General features: G+C 36.7%; 1 long non-coding RNA gene across 1 annotated transcript in view; it reads right to left on the minus strand.

The window, feature by feature from the left end:
• LOC126651932 (uncharacterized) overlaps positions 1-13,457 on the minus strand; it is a 31,141-nt gene extending 17,684 nt beyond the window's left edge. The window contains exons 1-2 of the long non-coding RNA XR_007631830.1: positions 13,440-13,457; positions 10,370-10,511 (exon numbers count right to left, since the gene is read on the minus strand). This is a non-coding gene — a long non-coding RNA (uncharacterized LOC126651932). The remainder of the gene's footprint in view (positions 1-10,369; positions 10,512-13,439) is intronic.
• Positions 13,458-18,000: the final 4,543 nt, after the last annotated feature.

Consider the following 18,000-nt stretch of genomic DNA (forward strand, 5'->3'; position numbering starts at 1 on the left):
AACTATTCCAAAGAAGTCTCTTAAGGTAAAATAAAATAATCAGATAAATAGAAATACAAATATATATATAAAATAGTGTTTTAGAAATTACTCATATGACCTTCTTTTGAGTTCAGTCGCTTCATCTCAGTAAGGATGTACCAAAGATTAATGAGATTCATGCAAAAGCGACAAAAACGATTAATGATAAGGTAAGATTTACATGTGACAAAGTAATAGGAAAAAAGAATACTGTGGGAAGTTGAGTAACTTATGAAGGTCAAATGAAAATGGATTACTTTCACTTCTTAGTTTAGCTCTATAACCAAAAACCAACAGAAACTCTAATGCAATACAGGGCCCTCTGTTTTGAGCATTTCACACAGGGAACTGCCGGCATATGAAAAGATATTCACATTATATTTATATTTAGAGATTTTGAAATACCCATGTTACTGGACTTCAGTAATATTTTTCTGTTTAGATTCTTTAATTGAATGGCTGTCTAAGAAAGTTAGGCTTCTAACTATTGTTCCCTCAGTTTATTTAAAAGTGCAGCTAAAAAGTTTTAAATTGGACCATGAGATTATTCCTTATTCTGTTTAAAGACTTCTAAGATTTTTATTTTTTAATTTCCACTAGGGTATTTATTTCTGACTCTTTTGAACACTGTTTAAAAACCTCTTCTTTAACAAACTGTATGATGAGATAAGTGATTATGAATGTTTAAGATTCAGTCGCCTAACTATGAGTGACATCTTGCAAGATTTTGTCTTCCATTAAATGATTACCTCTTTCAACTAACAAAAGTATCCTTACCCTGAAATTCATGATTCCAAAAGGGGCTAAAAATATACCCAAAAGAGAGCACAGGAAAAGGGGATACTGAGAAGTAAATATACTGTCACTTTAAGTAATATATTTGGAAAGAAAGTACATTTCACATGAAAAAAGTGTACTTTTCCTGTATAAGGTGGATGTATCACTCTTACTGAAAAAGGATTTAATATCTGAACTACAAAAATGTGTGTTAATAGTGAATAAAATATGGAGTTTAACAGTTTTTATGTTCACTCATTTTATGATACAACTGTGACTCTAAAATACTTTTCATTATCTACTTCTAGCACTGGCCAGCCTGTTATGAGACTATTAATTGCTACTCCATAGCAGGATGGATGAGGCTAAATCAGTTTCTATGTTTACCTGTTATAACAGTAAAGAAAATGTTTTCTTCACATAGCAAGAATGTGTTTTTTCTTGCTAAGAAACGCCTACTACTAGCCAAATCTAGGAATAAGAAGCTGGAGCAAATGAAGCAATTAACTAACTCGCTAAGGCAGGTCCTCTAAGACACTTCAACTAATCTGTATATTTAATGATATGTTACAGTTTGTTTCCAGATGATTGCAGATTAGGTTGTAATGTAGTGCATTAAAGTACCTCAATTCAGTCAGACATAAGCATAACAATATCCAAAATTAAAATAGTATTATTTTTGTATATTACAAGGAAGTAGTGTCTTTTTTTTTTTCTGATTTTAATGGTAAAAAATAATAATAATTTCTTTTAATAATATTTAAATGGGGGAAATAATACATAAATATCCAGTTATGTTATTAGAACATACTGCCTTTAAATATTGAAATGCAACAATGCAAAGATGCAAAGCTCTAAATTCGATAGCACATACAAACAGGGTTTATGTGTAAATTTTGAAAAAAAATGGTGAAAATTGATAGAACTTCTTTGATTTATTTAGTTTAATTGTCTGGACTACTAACTGTCTCACATAACTCCACTCATGTACCTAAAGCTAACTGTTTGGCTATGTCTACTGGCAACAAGCAACAGGCTAAAGATAACAAATCCAAGCTCAAAAGAGCTACCTATGAGAGACTGGATGAATTTAAGTAGTTTCACCTGTTAGCTGTGGAGAAAATAATTAACAATTAGACTACACCAGACACAGAATGCTGGATGTCAGATGTCATGTATCCTAACTGATGTGCCTTACTTCAGTTACTAACGTATTTTCTCTAGGATCCATGCATAGAACTGCATAAGAAGAAAAGACAATCAAGTCTATTTGGAAATGTATCTAAAATAGGTGACATGACTAATCTCAACAGAAACCATAGAGCAAAAGCAGGTCCCATAGTTTAACCCCAGATGGCAACTAAGCCCCACAGCCACTTGCTTACTCCCCTACATCTGAATGGGGGAGAGAATCAGAAAGGTAAAGGTGAGAACTCATGGGTTGAGACAGTTTAATAGGTAAAGGAAAAGCTGCACACAGAAGCAAAGGAAAACAAGAAATTCATGCACCACTTCCCAAAGGCAAGAAGATGCCCAGCCATCCCCAGGAAAACAGGGCTCTGTCACATATAATGGTGACTTGTGCAGACAAACTCTATCACTTCAAACAACCTTCAGCCCCCGCATTCTTTTCCCCACAGCTTTATATGCTGAATGGTATGGAATATATGGTATGGAATATTCCTTGGGTCAGTTGGGGTCAGCTGTCCCATCTGTGTCCCCTCCCAGTTTCTTGTGCACCCCCAGCCAACTTGCTGGTGGGGTAAGGTGGGGTATAAGCGCTGACCAGCAGTAATGAAAATATCCCTGTGTTATCAACTCTGTTTTCAGCACAAAATGTAGCCCCCTAGTAGCTACTGTAAAAGAAAACTAACTCTTCCATAGCAAAAACCAGCCCACCAACATAAACATATTTAATTATCTCCTTAGTTTTTACACTAAAAATTTATTTATGGAAAATCTCTGCTCCATTCATAGCTAATACAGAGATAGATGCCTTGAAAGGATGATTCATCCCAATCAAGTGCAACCATGTGCATATGTGATGGAAAAACTGTTCTGTTTAAAATGGCTTTATTAAAGTCACAAGTAGAGCACCAAATGTTTCCTCTATGCTCTTTATGCTTATAGAAGACAATTTTTTCAGATATCTGAAAGGTCACCTGCAGTTTTCCAAAAAAATTTGTACATATTAAAAGGCTACATTTCAATCAGGAAAATGTAAAATCTGTGTAAGATTTTATGATTTTACAAATGAAGTAGTTGTGTATTGTCTTTGCTTCATACAGGTAGTTATCACAAGAATCTTGTTCATAGTTGAAGGTGGGAAGTACCTCTAGAGATCAGCTATGTGCTTCACTCTTTTTACACATTTCTTCTTTATTTTTTTCATTCATTCAAAAAAATGTCCTTTGAGGAAGTATAGCATGTTCATACATATGCAATACTGTGAATTTGAGCAGGAAGTAAATACTATCTTTTCAGGTGCATGAATGTTAAAAAAGAAATCTCAACCCCTATTTCTTTTCCAACACAGTAAATACTTCTTGGCAATACACTTTATAAAAATCTTAATAATGCATTCCAAGAATAAAATTAAAATAGAAAAACAGTCAAGCCAAAATATTTATTAAAAATATGCATAGATTCAATTTGTCTTATTGGGCATTTTTATATCAACAACAATTTTAACTACAGTGTTCTCATCTAAAGCCAAGCCAGGAACAAAGGTGATTGAAAATAATGAACTGTCAGGTTGTGCATAGCTTTAGGCAGGTTAAGAGATTCAGTCACTGTGTTCCTTATCATAGTTTTAAAAGAGAAAATCACAAGAAAAATATTTTTTTCTTATGACAGTCGCATAATGGACTTCCATGTGGATGATGAGCCAGTTTATAGAAAAGCATACTATGGCCTCAAAAAAAAAAAACAAACCAACAATGCCCAGGTTTGTTTGTAAAATGTAAGATTTTCTGAGATTTGCTTTCTTAGGTCTGTTTGTTACAAACTTCCAGGCTATTTTACCAATTGCTAACATGATATGTGCTATCTCAGAATACCAAGTTTAACTGGCTTTTTACAGATCCTTAAAAATGTGATCACAAGTAGTAGATGTTCATTTCAGTGGAGCAATATACGAAACTTATAACAGTTTATACAATTGTTTCAGAAATCACGGGTTTTTTTCTCAGTTTTTATTTAACAGTTATACTCAAAACCTTTTAGTTTATTTTTATCTGTCAAAGAGACACTTGATATATTATTCTCTATCATTTCTCAACAGGAGCAAAGACAGTACTCGTTACATGCAAAATACTAACAAAAATGCTATCCATGAAACAAAACTAAAAAATAGAAAAAAATAGAAATAGAAAACAGAAACAAAATAGACACATGAATAAAATCAACCTTCTTGTAAAGTATGGTATACATGGGAAAGTTCTACTCCTCAGTAAATTTCTTTAACTGTTTTAAAGCACCTGTATTTTAAGTGGTCTTCTCTATGAAATATAAAACAAAGGTTTACAATACTTGAAGTTAAAACTGCATCCATAATTCAAATATATATTGGTGGCTGAAGACATATCTAGCACCTCTTCCAGTAAACAGGGTATTTTACAGGATAACTCAGAACTACTTTTACATTATTTTATATCTCAGAAGAATTCTCTAGTGTCATCTGAATGCATTGAAGCTCAAACTGATGCATTTGAGGATATTTGATTATGAGATGAAAGACATGAAAACCAAAAAGAATATCCAGAAAAGTACTAATGAGAAATAAAGTATCTACTCTAGAACATTTTCCTAACATGTAGTGCTATCTAGCAAAAATTATTGTAGTGTTATTATTACAGTGAGTTATTGGCTTATGCTGTTTTGTTTACTTCTGTACTGGATGCCTTTAGGTTTAAATTTACTGTAAATCCAAGTTGCTGAAGTAGGCATTGACTGTGTCTCTGAAAACCTACCTTCAGGGATCTGTGCACACCCTCATTGCTTAGAAGATTGATTTGTAGCTTCAAGCATAAGACACTTAAGGGGATCTGAAAGTAGGATGGCCACACGAGTGACATGTTATATTCTGCTCAGGGTGAGATAAGGAGCTGTATGCTCTGTTAGTGCCCTCTGATGGTCAGATAACGCAACCCTTTCAGATAATACATGAATCAATAAAATATATACTTAGGATGACAATAAAATATATATTAAAGAACAAAACAAAACCAAAGCAAAAGTGAAGACTAAGTGGAAAAAGTATGTTATGTTAAAAACCTGCAAAAATGTAAGAAATACGGTCTGCTTAATTTTTACATTTGATAGATGTGTAAATTTATTATCAGTGGCAAACTGAAAAAAACCACGCAATAATAATTTGGATCAAACTTTTGGTTAAATATAATTTGATTAAAAGAAATTGTTCTGGTATCAATACTAAAACTTGTCATAAGGGGAAGGAAAACAAAGGGTCAATTCCTCACACAGGGAAATGGAAGAGGAAGAAGTTATTTCATCATTTCCTAAACCAAGAAATGTTTACCCTAAATTAAAAGGTGTTTACTCGAGCCATGGAAAATTCTGGATAGATTTTCTACATTTGCAAAATCAGTTACATTTCTCATTGTCTAGCTGTCTTCTATCTGTCCAGGTGTTGTGTTGAAAATAGGTGAGCTGTTAATCTTTTCTGTGGAAACATTGCCACTTCCTGCATACATACAATTAAATAACCCTGTGAGAAGAAAGGACTGTTGCCTTTTGACAGTTTGAATGTTCTGTGCAAAGAAGACAGTTTCATCAGATGTATATTACCTCAGTATCCTCTAGACTAAGAGAATTCATGTTTACATTTTCTCAAAATATATCACATAAAGGAATATTATTTACAATATTGTCTCTTTAGTGTTTTATGCAATTCTAGCCTGAATAACATGTTCTCTGAGGGCCCAGTTCTGCAAATATTATTGCAGTTGATTAATTTTACTTTCATGTTTAGTACCTTTGAAGTCAAAATCATCAGGAAGATGAATGCAAGTAATAGCAATACAGGCATTTGGAGAATCAGGTCTGGAATTTAAATATAGTAGAGTATGTTGGTTTGATCAGTCTAGGAAACATTTATTTTCACTAGAAAACACTCACTTGAAACATCTAAATTGTTTAGGACTGGTGGAAATTAATTAAATGACAAAATGGTGGGGAAAACCTTTTTGAACTGAACGAACAATTTTGGGGTCTTTAATACTCTGGTGTAGGACGAACACTTCCTTAAGCTTTCTTTGGCATAAAATAGAGTTAAGTGCATCATCTGGGAAAACAAAACCAACGCAGTTATCCAGAGGCTGATGTTCCTTTCAAACTGATAGATAAGGAAAGAAACTTGACTTTTTCCACTTCTTGCTAGCATTTGATAATTTCTGATTCAAGAGATAAATAAAATTAGTAGGATTTAATGAAATTTTGTAGTATGGTACATTCTTTTTCTTCTTTTCACACTACTGCGTTAGGTTTTTTGACAAATCAGGGGCTTATTCTTCTATAATACATCTTCTTTGAGGAACATAAATGTGGGTTTTCCCTTAGTATTTTATTCATGGCACTTGTATAATTTCTTACATTGAAAACTCTCATTTCCATTATTAAGTTTTCTTTTGTGAATTATACATTAACGTAGGCTAAACTTTTATTTAAAGACAATAAATAAATTTAATATGTTTCACGTTTTACTTAAAATAATACATATGTAGCAAATTACTCCAAAAACTGTAAGTTGTATTGGAATAGCATTATATATAGAGAGATACATATTTATATATACACTCACATATGTACACACACATTTTTAGAGATATATGTATATACACATCTATACATTCCTAACAAGGAACATCTGTGGTAGAACGTGATTACCACTTAAACATTAGCCTTTGGTTTATTTAATCCACATGCTGTATTTTATTTTTTCTAACCAAAAAAAAAATACTACTTCCTGCATTATTCTATTTCCATAATTTTGCCCTCCCCAGCAACTACTTTCTAGGAAGTGGACATCTCACAGTTACTAATAAATGTACCTTAATTCCAAAAATTGTCTGTGGAAAGCCCCCTTCTGTGCTATGACAAGTAATCAGGTGGTGAAAAACCTCTGAAGTAAATTCCAAACGACCTGACATGACCTAATAGCTGGAAAGACCATATATCTAGCCTCTCTACAGAAATTGCCATCATTTGATGGAATGGTGTGTCAAGCCTGGAGCTTGATTGGCGTCCTGGTTGAAGAGAGGGGGTGGAGCTTAGTGCCATATGGGTGTGGCTATGTTGCAATTCTATACCACCCACGTTGTTGCTGAAGGCATGGTTTCAGGGAGAGGAAAAGGTGTGTGAACACCCAGAAGTGTGCTCCTTTTCCTTCCTCTCTACAACAGGAAGGTCCTTAGAATCAGCTCTGCAGACCCTGTCCTCTGCTGCCACTGCCCATCCCCTGCCTATTCCTCTGAGATGCTACTCCAAGATGTGGTGTGGGAAGTGTCATGTGGAATAGATCGTTGGAGGTAATCCTGAGCCCAGCTGAGTCTGACCCAAGCTGAAAGAAGCTGAGCTGAGTCAACAAGCAGCTGAGTGGAGCCAGGTAGTCCAAAGTGGTGGCACCAGTGCTAGAAGCAGCCACATGGAATGAAGTCTGGTTTTTAAAGCAGCTGCACAACATAGACCATCTAACTTTCAGGGGTTTGTCTGTCGTTGTTTTCCATTGCCTCACGCTCAGGGAGGGCAGGGGGAGAGCTGCCTGTGGAGAGTACCTCCCATCTTGTCTTTGTCTGGGGAAACGACGTGGTGATGGGTGTGGGAATGGCCACCACCTTGTCTTTGTCCCAGGGAGCCATGCAGAACTAAGTTGAGGTGGTGAACACCTTTTTTGTGGGTAAAGCATCTTTTTTTTTCTGTACACTTTTCTTATTAATATTTCTGCTTTTACTGTGTGTTTCTTATTCCATTCCTTTTTGCTTTCAGTATTTTGTTATCTCAACCCATAGTCTCTAGCTTTGTGCCTCCCTTATTGGAAGGGGTGGGGGGGTGAAGGGTAGTGGTTTATTTGGAGCTTAATTTCCATCTGGTATTAAACCACCATACTTGGTCATAGCGTCTTCAGTATCTTTGCACTAATCACCAGTACAAAGAATAGACCAGATTTTTTCTATGTATTTCTGGCACAGAAATCTGATTATGTTTTATCTTCTTTAGTTATAACTTATAGAGCTGAGACACTGAGTATCCTGTGTCATGATAAAGAACTGCCTTTCAATAACATTCTCTCTTATTGATAGCTGTGTTTTAGGACTCAGCAAATCATCAGAAAGGGTCTTGTGCCTACTTTACTCAGCCCTTAAAGAAGGTCTCTCACAAACAGCTGTTCCCTATCTGCATGCCTAAACAGGTTTTCCTAATGACACCATCATTAAGAAGCCCAAAAGAAAAGCTAGATATATATTTGTTGCTGCCAAACTTTTAATGTTTATTATCTGTTTATTTGTTTGTCTTGACAATGGAATTTAAATGTGGCTCCTTCTTGGTGCTGGGAGTACTTGAACAAGTTTAGATTAGATATTAGGAAAAAGTCCTTCATAGAAATGGTTGTCAAGCATTTGTACAGACAGTTCAGGGAAACGGTGGAGTCATCATTCATGGAAGTGTTCAAAAAACTTGTGGGTGTGGCACTTGAGATCATGGTTTAATGGTAAACATGGTGGTGGTGCAAAGTTGATAGTTGGACTTGATCTTAGAGGTTTTTTCCCACAGTAATCATTGTATGATTCTAAGTGATCACAATTTTTGTGTTTGTATTTCACAAATACAAAGAAATTAGTGAATTTGATAAATGCTTATAACTGTAATCATCTGCTATGGTTTTGGTCTGTGTGTATTCTATCTCAGTGCAGGTTATGTTATAACTGTGCATATATTGCATGTTAGTGGGGAAACTTTTTATTGTTGTGCTTCAATATTATATTAAGTAAACATGTATATATGTCAAAGAAATAGAAATCATATACTTTAACTCTTCAAAGTCTTAAATTTTAAATTGTACAAACTTGCACTTAATGGTGCACATTTGCAACAGAATTTTCATCATATATTCTTGTGTCTTTGAGATACAAAACCTTCTCTTGGAAAGAAAGAACTAATATAGTAATAGCAATGAAACTGGAATAATTAAAACATATGGGATAGTACTTCTTTTTCAGTAATAATCTTTACAAGTAGCAAGGGGTTAATTGAGTATTTATATATAATGTTTTTCTTGGAACCAATTGTAATGCATTTTCTTTACTAATCTGCCTGTTTCACGTCTCCTATACAGCAAACATCTTTTACTTAACTTTATAATTTATGTCCAAATATCATACTAAGATTTTTTTTTCTCCTTAATAACTTAATGCAGAATCATTCCTGCATGCTGCTGAACAGTTTGACCCAAGTCCAAATAAGCACTTGAGCTTAAATTCAAGGGCCCAAATCGTAAGACTGAAATGAATAGAAAATTATGTGATTAATTTTCTGGCCTCTGGATGGAGGCCAGAGTGTTCAATGTCTTGAAGACTCTTGGGGATATAAATAATCTCATCTAAGAAATACTCCTATTTTAAGAGCCTGTATAAAGATCAATCATACCAAAACCAGAACTTTGAATTTATAGACGTCCTCTGCCTTTAATGCTGTGGAAGTCAATGTAACATTTTTAAGGAGAATATGATTTTAGATTGCTGTTAACTGTACACACTTTATAATTGGATGACATCAATATACCAGTTTTATATTCTTCCTTCTTCTCTAACCAAACAAAAAGATCTGGGAGAGCCTCATTTGAAATTCAGTCACTAATTTAAAACATTTCATCCTAGCCTGTTCACCTAATAGTTTTAACAGTCACCTTAGCTCTTATTGTTCCCAAATTAGGGTTGTATGGTCTAGATTGGAGGATGGTGTTCAGAACTGGTTAGAAGACTGAGCACAAAAGGTAGTGATTAAAATGTGACATTCTAACTTGGGAGCAGTAGCAAGGGAAGTACTTTAGGGGCATCTATCCTGGGACCTGCCCAGTTTAACATATTTCTTAATGATCTGGAGGAGGTGATGGAGTGCTTGATTATCCTGTTTGCAGATGACTACAAACTGAGTAATGAGTCAGTGTGGTTGGGATCAATGACTTCTATGCAGATGGACCTCGACAGGCTGGAGGAATGGGCTGCCAGGAACCTTATGAAATTTAATCAGGATACATGTCAATTCCTCAGCATAGGAAGGAAGATACTTCTGCAATGACAGGCTGGGGCCTGATCATCTGGGGAGCAGATCTGCTGGGAAGAACCTGAGCGCATGACCCAGCAGTGTGCAGCAACCAGGCCTGTGCTAAGCCTGGAGGTCTAGGGGAATGACTGAGCCCCTTTATCTGGCACTCATTTTTCCACATCTACATTATTATGTCTGGTTTTGAGCCCCTCTATTCAAGAAAGACATCAATAGATTGGGATGGGTCAAACAGAGGGACTCCAATCTGTCAAGGGACAGGAGCACTTACCATATGAGGGATGCTGAGGGACCTGGGCTCGTTCAGCGTCACTAATTGATGGCTTTGACAGAGAACAGCAGGCCATGCATGCTGTCTGCCCCAGCAGCTGCAGTCAGGTCATCGAGGAGATAGATACTGGCTCCTTCAGGTGCTGCAAGACAGGTAGATGAGGGACAATAAGCAGAAAGGAGGTGGATTTGATTATATCCAAGAAACATCTTTACTCTGAGAGAATAATCAGAAAATGGAACAGGATGTCTAGAGATGTTGTGCAGTCTTCATCCTTGGAGCTTCGACGACATTGATTCAATTTAATCAGGTTCAAATCAAACTGATCTGTCCTCAGACATGGCCCTTTTTTGAGCAGGACGCTGGATTTAGATGAACTTCTGAGGTTCCTTACAATTTGAATTTTCTGTAGTCCTGTTAGACTATGATATTTATACCATCATTATTCCTGCCATGACTCTTTTGAAATTAGAATCACTCCAAAAAGAACTGATGTCCTTACTACATATGTCAGCAAAAGGAAAAAAAAAAATAAGACAAAAAGTATTTTCAAAAAACCTCTTGAGATAGGCAAGCTTCATACTGTTTATTCAGTGATTAAATGGCTTTATGAACTCTGAGAATGTTGTTCATTCTTCTTTTTTGACTGTTTTGAAGATCAGATATGGATTTATGGTGCTTTGGCTCCTTTGAAAACCTTTCTGACATTTTTGTACTTATTGTAATTACTATACTCATTGTATAAAACTCTGCCCTGGATATAAGATAAAATATTAAACCATGGGTACTGTAGGGATAAATCTATGAAGCCCACAAGAAGTATAGGTACAAATTATGCCAGAGTTAGCATGTGCATACAGTAAATGTAGTACTGCTTTACAATATGTTAGCTATAGAAGAAAAAGAACCAAACCAAAACAAACCCCTCCAAAACTTCAACCTCACTGCAAAGAAACATAGTCTGCAAAATATAATAGAGTTTCGAAATATCTAAAGACAAAGCATGAATTCATTACTTCCTTCAAGACTTCTTTCTATCCAATAAGCCAGATAAACTTCTGTAATGGAAGTATATGAGCAAAGGTTATAAATAATTGACTGCATCACCTTGTGTAGAGCAAAACCCAGCTTTTATCAATGAAGTCTCATGATAAGAGATTTCATCTATCCCAATATTCTTAAAAGGATTATGGCAGCAAAAAGAACAAAGTGAGTTCCTTAACATTCCACCTGCATTAATTTTTCATGATAGGAAAGGACTGAGTGGTTAATAGAAAATGGAACAGACTCTACACATTATCTGAGAACTGTAGAAAGGAACAAAGAGAGCATCTTGTATATTTAATTTCCTATTTGTATTAGTTTCTGGGTTTAAATTATGCATAAATATGTAACAAAGGCATATTAAAAAACAAACAGATAAAAAAATCAACAAACCATGAACAGATTTGTGAGCCATGCAGCTAAATCCCAAGGCACTTTTGTCTGGATTTCTTAACAAAAATATTTATCTAGCATTGTCATCCATAATGTATTGAGGTCAACTAAAAATTAAACCACAGATACTTGGTGAATTTCTAAGAATATAGAGCAATATATATTCTGGCATGAGGAAGTGCTATTTATTTATTTATTTTCACAAATTATATATCTAAGACCTCCTAACCTAGAAAGCAATAATGCTGCTTATTCTTATATATGCATGGATACAGAAAAAAAACTGTTGTTAATCGGAAATGGGAACACTTTATATACTTCTATGTAGTTTCAAAATTCTTGCATTACTCTTCAGACTTTTCTTTCATAAGACTTTCTGTTGAAGAAAAATAATGAAAACTGAGCAATCAAATCCAAACTTCTTTTTCTCAGCCAAGCAGTACAGAAAAAAACAGCTCATACATTACTCTAAAAAATTATTAAAAAAGGTTTTATTTATGAATTCATTTTAAGTTCATTTTATTAACAAAGAAACTATTCCTTCTTAAGAAATGTAAGTCTGGCAGATAAAAAAGGGCAATTTGCTTTATTTTATCTAATAATTTTTGCATGTATTTATCATAGATAAATATGCTTTTATACTCACAGTTAACCTCTCCTGATTAAAAACATATTAATGAATAAAATGTAATGCTTCAAACCCTCTAAGGTAAGGTTCTTTGACTTAGACTTTGGCAGATATATTATTAGTACTGAAACACTTTATTGAAGAAATTTAAACTATTCATGTAAACTAAGCCATTGCGTTGCAACTGGCTTTCCATCTATTCTATCAGAAATAGAAATTAACCCTCTAACATTTTCGGTAATAACTGTGAAAATCCCTTTTTCTGTAAAAATAATAACATGCACAAATAATGGCTACTTGACATGACTGATTACATTCACCTCTGTCAAAGCCTTGCAGTAGAATCTGCAGGAAAAGTAACATTCAAGCTGATGCTTATAATTGCATGCCATAGGGGAAAATGTTTCACATAGTGAGGTATTGAATGTTTCAAATAATTGCTCTCAAGACAATTAGGTGTTTTAACATCTGTACTTATGTTTCTGGCCTTTTTACCTCCTGTAGCTTAAATTATGTTATTGTGATGTCAAACTCCTAAGGCATATCGTGATAACTGAGTACATACAAGACTAAAATTACACATAATCCTTAAAATTACTTATTATCCTAAGACTATCACTAAATTTATATTTAAAGCTTCTGCTTTAAACATATTTGATAATTTGTAAAAATTCGTTGGGCATCAGTTATAATGTGTAATCTCAGAATTCAAGTGATTCACAAACCTGATGATATTGTTGAAAGTTTTAGCAATGACTTTTCCATTTCCTTGTAGGAAATGGAAACTCTCTCTCAGTACAATTTTTCTATTGTCTAGGTACAGGGGCTGTATAGTTGTGCAGATTTTTTTTTTTAAGGTTGCATTAGATAATTTTTTCAGCAGACCAATTCAGATGTCTTCTTACCTCCACAATTAAGTTCTCATACTCCACATGAATATTATTGATATTCATATATAAGGAACAGAAAGAGAAAGAAAGGACAGGGGTAGAAAGATAATATCACCTGTGGATCTAGCGAGACTCGACTGTTGCAGTTTCGATGTCTGTTCGTTGAAGTGATGGTCACAGTCTTGAACTGTTGTGGGTGGGGGAAAGCCCACAAAACACAGAGTTCAATAGGTTAATGTATATTCAGGTTTAAGTGGGAATGCCCTCCCCTGGGCAAGTGTAAAACCTCCCCTGGGGGTTTTACAGTGTCTGTTGCAACACCGTGGATCTGGTGCAACATTGTGGATCACCCCCAGAGATGAGTCTGTGGGTGCTTTAGAAGTCTTTGGTGGTTTATGATATCTTCTAAGACATGACAGCTGCCTCTCACATCAGCATAGTTGAGTCAGTTATGCCATACCAGAAGGGATGAATACCTTTAGGCCTATGTGTGAATACAAACGGCCAGACACCTCATCCAGGGGGGAGTTTTCACACCTGACTCAGTTGTGTAAGGGGGCATTATCCCACCTTTCAGGATCTACTTCTTATCGGACTCTTCCCTATCTGTCTCAAAACCCAGCTTGCCACTAAACAAAGGTTGGTTTGTCATGAGTATCCTCTGGTGCTCACACCCTCTGTACCCAGGGTGTTACCTTGCAAAACACACCCTGCTTTTGCAAATGGCCAGTAAGTCATTAACTCTTAACATTTCAGTCTCTCATGGATATTAGCAAAAAATTATTTACTGTGAGGATGTTAGGACACTAGTAAATTTGTATAAAAAGTCTAAATTGGGAGAGGAGTGGCTGTAAATCAGCCCTACAGAAAGGATCTGCGGTGCTGGTCAGCAGCATGTTCAGTGTGAGTCAGCAGTGTGCCCTGGCAGCCAAGAGGGAAAATCCATCCTGTGGTGCATCAAACATAGCGTCACTAGCCAGTCAAAAGATGTGGTTGTCCCTCTGTTTAAAACTGTACACTAAAAGATTTGAAGCCTATTTTCTGCTGCACACAGCTATTTTTGGAATGTAGCCCCTTTTACAACCTGTCATTTTTTCCTGTTTACTTAAAGTTCGTTCTTTAGTCTTCAAGGTCTGTATTCTTCAAATTTATAACTGTACAGACAACCTTTCTATATTTATTTATTCATGTCTTAGATTTATTTGGGGGTTTTAGTTTGAATAACTAGTGTGAATCTTAGGGAATTTATCCTAAGACTTTGTTTATGACTGACTGTAACATCTCTTCTTAATCTTTCTCTTACTAGACTAAATAAGCCAATGACTTCAGGTTTCCTCTCATGTTGTCAACTTTTTTTTCCCTGATAATGTCGGTAGTTATTCTTGGCATTTGTTCCAGTTTGAACAGATCTTTCATAAATGTGACTAGAATTTTAAATCAAATTGAAATTGAATTGTTATCAAACTTTATTTCATGCAGTAGCATTAATAATTTTCTTTCTTACTATCTTCACCTGTATCTTGTGAAATCTCATTTTGGATCTTGTTTATTCTTTTCAGTGTTGTATCCATTTCTGAGTCATAATTATCATACTGCACTGCAGTAAATCTTGACTGTAGGATTTTACAGTACACAGTGTAAACTAAGTAGCATTAGGATAATAATTCTCAGAAACACAAAACATAAAATAGTTTGGGTTGAAAGGGACCTTTAAAGATCATCTATTCAAACTCCCTCTGCAATGAGCAAGGACATTTGCAACTAGATCAGGTTTCTCAGAGCCCCATCCAACCTGACTGCAAATATTTCTGGGGGTGGGGCATTCACCACCTCTCTGGGCAACCTGTTCCAGTGCCTGTCCACCCACATTGCAAAAATGTCTATCTAATCTAAATCTATTATTTTTTAGTTAAAATGCATCCTCTATTTTCCTATCATTACAATCCCTACTAAAAATTTTGTACTCATCTTTCTTATAAGCACTCTGTGTATTGAAAGGCCACAATTAGGTTACCCCAAAGCCTTCTGTTCTCCAGGCTGAACAATCCCAATTCTGTCAGCCTGTCCCTGTAGGAGAGGTGTTCCATTCTTCTGATCATTTTTGTGGTCTTCCTCTGGGCCTGCTTCAATAGGTTGATCTTTCCTGTGCTGAGGGCTATAGAGAGGGACATGGTGCACCAGATGAGAGTAGAGGGACAGAAGCTGGTGTACACTTTATCTCATACATCATTGATGAAGATAATAAACAGTACTGGTCCCAGTACAGATCTCTGAGGGAGCTACTTGTTGCTGATGTCTATCTGGACTCTTGAGTTATCGACCACTACCCTCTGGGTGGGACCACAAAACCAATTCCTCATCCACTGGATAGTCCACCCCATCAAACCCATCTCTCTCCAGTTTAGAGAGAAGGATATTGTGGGGCACTTTGAAGGCCTTACAGAAGTCCAAACAGACATCTGTAGCTTTTCTCTTGTCCACTGATGTAGCCATTGCATCACAGAAAGCCACTAAGTCGGTCAGACTAAACATGACCTTCATGCTGGTTGTCTTGAATCACCTCCCCATCCTCCACTGTGCCTTTGCATATCCTTCAGGTTGATCTGTTCCATGATCTTTCCAGGCACAGAGGGGAGGCTGACAGGTCAGTGGTTCCCAGGGTTCTCCTTTCAACCCATTTTAAAAATGGGTGAAATGTTTCCCTTTTTCCTGTCAGTGGGGGCTTTATCTGACTGCCCTGACTTTTCAAATGTCAAGGAGAGTGGCTTGAAAACCACATCAACCTCTGGAAAGTATCTCATCAGGTCTCAGACTAGTGTATGTTTAGGTTCCTCAAGCAGTCACAAACTTGATCTTCTCTTAGAGTGGGAACAACTTTGCTCCCCTAATCCCTGCCTTGCAGTCCATCCATTCAAGAGGTAAGACAAGGTGTGGGAAGAGAAGTTGCCATCGAAGACTGAGGCAAAGGTATATCAGTTTTCTCCTCTTGTATTATTGTCAGTTTTGTTCATTGGTGCAAGGGGTACACTTTCTTTGAGCTTCCTTTTCTGGCTGACATATCTATAGAAGTCTTTATTATTAATCTTTACATCCCTTGCCAAGTTCAGCTCCAGTTGTGCTTTGGCCATTCTGACCCCATCCCTACACAACTGGGCTTTGTTTTTAGTCCCTACAGTCTTTCTGCTTCCACTGGCTGTGCGTTTCCTTCTTGGCCTTTAGTTTGACCAGCAGGTCTTGACTCATCCATGCTGGTCTCTTGCCTTCCTTTCCTGATTTCTTACACCCAGAGTTTGAGAGCTTTTGTGCTGCATGAAATGAGTCCTTAAAAATCTGCCACCTCTGTTCTGCTCCCTTGTCTCTGAGGGCAGTTTCCTATTGACTAGTTCCTTGAATAGATGAAATTTTACTTTCCTAAAATTCAGGGTCCTGACTTTATTCTTTACCTGACCCTTATCCCTCAGGATTGCAAACTCCACCAGTGCATCATTACTCCAGCCCAGGCTGCCTCCAATTTTAATGTCACCAATAGCTCACTTGCATTGGTGACCATCAGATCCAGTATTGCATCCCCTCTGGTAAGACTGTCTGTAAGTTACACTCAGTGCATTCCAGGAATCTGCTGGACAGCCTATAGCTTGTCTTGCTGTTTTTCCAGCAGATGTCAGGGTGGTTGAAGCCCTTCAGTGGGTTGAGAGCCAGCAAATGTGATGCCTCCTGTAGCTAGAATAAAAAGGCTTTGTCAATAGGCTCCTCTTGATTTGGCACAAGTTTCCGTTTGTTGCCTCAGTCTCTAATTCTTAATCTTTCAGCCTGTTTGTGGCTATTCTTCAAAGACAACTCTTCAAAATCTGTCCATTTCTTGATGAAGAGGTCAGCCTCTCCACCCCTCTTAAACAGTTTGTAGCCATCAGTAGCCATACTCTAGTCATGAGATTCATCCTACCTAGTTTTGGTAATGTCAACTAGATTACAGCTTCATAGTAGCGTGGTGGCTTCCAGTTCCTCCCATTTGTTTCCCATACTGCATGCATTGATGTAGGGGCACTTCAGAGGGACCACTGGCCATGTTGCCTTCTTAAAGGAGAACCTCTTGTTTTCTTTGAAATATTTCATCAGGGTTCCCCTGTGGTCTTCTAATACCCCAAGAGCTCATGGCTCACCCCTGTAAGAGAAGTACAAACATGACCAAAAATCTATACTGGACATTATGAGGAGGCAATTACAACAACCAACCTGGTCAGTCACACTAACTGAACAAATGGCATCTCTGTGCATGCCAGTGCAGTGCGTGGGGTTCTTAAAACCTCCAGTAATTGAACTGGGAATGAATAGTGTGTGCCCTGAAAACCATGTACTGGGAGAGACTGGTGAGTGAGGTGAGTGAGAGGTCCAGCACTGATGGCTTGAGTGGGACTGTGGGTCACAACCTGTGTGTCTGGCGCTGGCTGTATCTTCCCCAGAGCAGGTATACACATGTATTCACTAGCAAACAACAAGCTGGATCAGCCAACCAGTGATCAGGAAACCATGAGTCCAGGCAGGGGTGTCAACTGGGGTGAAGACTTGTGCTGGTATTCAGAGGGATTTCACAAGTGTGGTGTGCTCAATGTGTATGCTTTCAAAGAGATATGAGTGGTTCATTGAGCCAAGCTGGATCAGTCACTTATAATATCTCT

Source organism: Myiozetetes cayanensis, unplaced genomic scaffold (assembly GCF_022539395.1).
Source record: "Myiozetetes cayanensis isolate MyiCay16 unplaced genomic scaffold, myiCay2020 scf7, whole genome shotgun sequence".
NCBI classification, from domain to species: domain Eukaryota; kingdom Metazoa; phylum Chordata; class Aves; order Passeriformes; family Tyrannidae; genus Myiozetetes; species Myiozetetes cayanensis.